Source organism: Camelina sativa, chromosome 11 (assembly GCF_000633955.1).
Source record: "Camelina sativa cultivar DH55 chromosome 11, Cs, whole genome shotgun sequence".
NCBI classification, from domain to species: Eukaryota; Viridiplantae; Streptophyta; class Magnoliopsida; order Brassicales; family Brassicaceae; genus Camelina; species Camelina sativa.
In genome coordinates, this window is record NC_025695.1 from 23,445,721 (window position 1) to 23,450,928 (window position 5,208).

Below are 5,208 nucleotides of genomic sequence, written 5' to 3' on the forward strand. Positions count from 1 at the left end.
GGGGGGGGGGGGGGGGGTAGATCATTGTTTGCTTGATGGAAACATTATCTGATAATATGATAGTCTGATATCATCATAACCTGATATCAGCTTTGTTTCATAACAACATTTCTAGCTGCTAACCCCATTGTGTATACGTGTTATGAACATGCTCATGTTGCTCCCCTCATCTTACCAGAGATTGTTGTTGATGCTGAGGAGGAAGACCTTTCATGGACGGATGATGAAGAAGATCCCAAAGTAGATAATTAGGTCAGGTTGGCTGAAGAAGGTTTCAAATTTAATAACGATATGTTTCGTGGAGGCTGCATTCCGGCAGACGTTGAGATTTCTCCTAAAAAAAAACAGGAAGGGTGTGAGGGGCAAAGCACCGCGTGCACGGAGAGGTGCCCAACATGGGAGAGGGGTTCATTTGAATCCCACCAATCTGTCGGCATCCAAAAATGTCGAGGCCACACAGCCAGGGGGTGTAGACATAAACGCGATATCTCGGCTTCTCGACGAGAAGCTAGCGAGTCAAGAGGCTAGAATTATTCAAGGTGTTATTGGCTGGTTTAAAAAGTACACAACCATTGCCGCCGAAGATGGCGAAGCTGAAGTAAACACGGAGTCGAGGATGCCCCAAACTGGTGTTGATGCTTCTAAAGATATGGACAAGGAGGACGGTGGTCTGTTGCCCACCACAACTATGGCAACCATTCTGGAGACGATTTGGGCTGGGGGTTCCCGACGATGATCACTTCTGTTGCTGAGGTAGCTGCTTACTATAGCCAGTCGGAGCAGGGCCGGGATGGTCTGGGTAACCGCATGATGGAGTCATCGGTAAGTGTGTTGCCATATTTTATATAGTTTTGTTCTGTCGGGGTTTTTTTTTGGGTCTGCGTTTCTTATTTTGTAAATGCTGTATAGAGGGATGCTGTTGACGCAACACCATCACTTGTTATGGAGGCTATCATGTTATCTTGTGAAGCCGGGTTGGTAAGTTTCGCCATTACTAAAAAGAACCAACTAAATGTAACATACGATAACTAAGGAGTTAACTATATATCTCCATTGCTAATGTGCTATATGATTAATTCAGGATGGCGGCGTTCCTTGTCCCGAGAAAGACGATTGCCAGGTTTGTAATGCAATTTAAAGTTGTCTCCACATTGGTGATCACTATATTTGTTATCATGGCAAATTGCATTTTACCTGATATCGGGTTAAGTTCCTCGTACCCCCTTCTAAATTGTGCCCCAGGGTGCTTCTGATTCCTTACTTGAAGACCCAAACGATGAGGTTTGATGTGTTTATCATAATCTTATGATGGTTGGTGTAACCTTAGTTACCGTAAAATATTTTTGTTACGGAATAATGCGTATGTTACTGTGTATTTATACCTGATATTGTCTTCACCTTCTCTAGTCCCCCATTTTGTTTGTGAACCAGGTTGGTTATGAAACCTTAACAGACGGCCCAAACGACCAGATATGTTATGATTTATGACGTTAAAAATCTGTTAGCGCTATATATATTTATGCTATCTGTTAACGGTCATGTTACTGTGAGAACTTGATCATGCGAAGTTCTGATCATGCTATCTGTTAACGGTAATGAGTTTGGCGGGGGTAATGTTTTGTTGTTCTATGATACTGTACTTTCGAGGTTGCTAATTATTTTTTTTACCATTGTTCGGTTAGGCTGGCTGCGTGTCTACCAATCCAGGTGTCAATGGCGAGGTCTGTTTTGTTACTAAAGCTGTGTACGACGACACATAAACAAAATGTCTCTGTTACCTGCTAATCCCCCTTTTTCTTTGTCTACCAGGTTGGTTCTGAAACCTTACCAGACGGTCCAAACGGCGAGGTATGTTGACTTTATCTGGAAATGTATAGTACTTTGTAAAACTTTTGTTAACGCTATATACATTTATGCTTCCTGCTAACGGCCATGTTAATGTGTGAAGTTGAATACGCAAAATGTGGTTGGAAGAAAAATAAATTGCTAACTTTGTTTTAACATTCTTCGGTTTGGCTGACGACGTGGCTATAAAGGATGGTGTTAACGACGAGGTCAGTATTGTTATCAAATGGTAGTTGTGATCGTTGTACTTTTCGCTTAAACCCTTCCCCTTGGTAATAGGTTTGTTTTGATGAACCCACACACCACGAACTACATGACGAGTTTGGTGTTAATGAATCCACACACGACGGGCAACATGATGAGGTTGGTGTTAACTCTATAACCTTTTTGTTAACTGCGTTACCTAGTTATACACGGCGTTACCTCTTTATACACGAAGTTATCTAGTTGTACACCATTTTTTAACCACCTAATCGTTATGCTAATAACACGTTGTAGGCCCAAACGTCACCGTTAATGGCTGGTAAGGAATTTACTGCTGGCAGCGTCCAAGAGGGGGTGTTAGGTGGACAACCGATGGGGGTCCAGAGGACAAAAAGACTTAGGACGCTGTCGACTAGACTGGACACGCGCTACCATTTTTACAAGAAAACTAAGTACTTGGTAGGCCACCCATCGCCGATTTTTCCTGATGCCGCTACCATGTAGGATTCGGAGGAGCATTTCCAAAACTCAATGAAGAAGTTGAATGCGACAAGGTTGGTCCACCAACTATTGATTTACCTTATTACTTCTCTTTTAGGTATAAAACTTAATATTGCAATTTCCCATTTAACTATGCCAGTTCTATATGTCTTGGTGGCGATTTTTATATTTGGAGCAAAGATATTGCTGACCTAATTGATAGGAAGAAACCGATGGTGGCTAAGGTAAAGTTTACTTTATTTGGTTGGTTGTTTTTCTTTTCATTGAAGCTACTTCATTTACAAGTGGATTAACTGGTTAATATTGCTGTTATCAGATAATGGATGGCCTTATTAAGTTCAGCAGGCATCTTTTGAGGATGGATGAGGTAGACGGTGTGAAGCTCCGTGTGGACGTGCTTGACTCGAAGTTTTTATCTCAATTGGCGAGGCTGTACCCAAAGTTCAGCAAGTGTAAACATCCTGAGGATTTCAAATTTCCAAAACCCTTACTTGAGGCTGTTGTTGGTCGGGTGATTCTGAGCGTGTCGAGCTGTTTGCTCAGGCTGATTACCTCTACATGCCTTTCAACTTTGAAAAAAACGCATTGGGTGGCACTGTGTGTTGATCTCCTCAGCCAAAAAATCATTGTCCTTGATTCCAACATCCACATTCGGAACGATTCAACTATCATTGGTGACATCTAGCCCTTAGCGGTAATGCTTCCTTTCTTATTCAAACAGGCCGAATTGGATTCTAGTGTGGCACAGGTTCCTGTGACCTCCGCATATATAGTAGAAATACCTCATGTAATCCCTCAGGCCAACTCACCTCATGACGCCGGGACCATGTCTGTCTTTTTCATCCATGCCCATGCTGAAGGCGGAATGGAAGAATGTGTTGCATTCGATGTTGGCGAGTTGGATACCGAGACCAAAAAACTTGTGTCTACCATAATTTTATTCGGCATCTAGTACCTTTATTTTAACCCGTATCAGTTAATTTGGATTTGTTTCAGACTGCTGCAATTTTTTTCGTTTGTGCTTCATATGAAGAACGGATATGTTAGTGATTAACTTATGCAGTATCAAGAATTTAAAACTTTACCTATGTGGAGTAGTGTTTTATGTGGTACGTCTCGTAGATGTGCTTATCTTATATATTTCTGTATGATAACATTTTCATCGGTATGATAACATTCGACTCACCTAATATCTCGTTTGAATAATATGATAACAGTGGCTCATGGTCGTTGCTAACATTCAGTATATGTTACAAGAGTTATTGCAAGGTTTACCGTCTGCAATTTTTTATCTTTTGCAATTTGTACATATAGCTGTTATGTTAGTGAGTAACATAAGTATTATCAAAAATTTTAAACGGATACCTCTGTTCGGTAGTGTTTTTCTTTTTGTTATATATTTATGCGGTGCTGTTTACAATGAACTGATAACACTGATAATATTAGCATCTAAATGATAACATTTTCTTATCCCTTCTAACAGTTTACATATTATAATAACAGTGTTTTCAAAAGAGCTCATATTATCCTGTCAAAACATTGTTAGCAGGTAATATTACTATTAAATACTCAAATGTTACCAGATAACGGAGACCATCTAACACTACAAGTATTAAAAACAAGTATTGATAACAATCTTAGCATCTAAGAGACTACTGGATTGTTTTGAAGCAGACACAAGACCTTGTTGTAAACGAGGTAAGTTATCATTTAGTTCATAACTAATAAGGTGTGCAGATAACTGTTTAAATCATAATACACGTCGGTTGTAATGTTACCCTAAATTTGTGTACCCGAGCGACCAACTTTGTAATTAAGCATGCTTATATTCATTTAGGTTCCATGGTCATTACTTTGTTTTTTCCACATATGGATGAGGCTTCCCTCTTCTTGATAATTATACAATTGCAGTTAGAGTTAGGTTCAAGCAGGGCTTTGTATGCCAGACGGAGATTTGGGGCTGTGTGCTTAACCCCCACCAAAGTGTCAACTCTGACCCCTGCTTGAATAGCTGCAGCTATTGCATGGCTACAGGGGATTGTTAGTATCGGAGGGCAAACCAAGTCACTAATGTGGTCCGGATGGTCTCAAGGATCGATATAACTGGGTAATCGCGTGCCATTGTCAAGACATTGTTCAACGACACTGCGATGTTGCTTGTCATTACGTTGAAACAATCCCCCACGAAATGAGATCTTGTCTAGTGCTTGAAACCAATGCTAATTAGGTAGTCTGCACATTTGCTGCTCATTGCTTTGATCTCCATAAAGAGTTTGTTGAAATCAACTAGTCTGTAAGATCTCGCTGCGCTTGAAACCAATGATCCCAGAGCCTCGGATTTGAAAATCGCTATGATGTTTCTCTTTAGGTGGACAACGCACGCCGCATGTGAGGACATGGGATACACATGTACACATAACCAAGCAAATATATGTTACCCAGTAACAATATTGAGGCTGCCGCAATATATGGAAATATACTGCGAATAGGCTAAACATAATTTTGATAACATAATTATTAACAATGCGTTTTATAAGTATACAATAACAAGTTCCTTACTAATCAAAAGAGTATATGTTTACATATGGTATCAAGTGGGTGAAGCAATACTTTGGTTATCTGATAAAATTACTAGGCTCTAACAACGTAGAACCTATT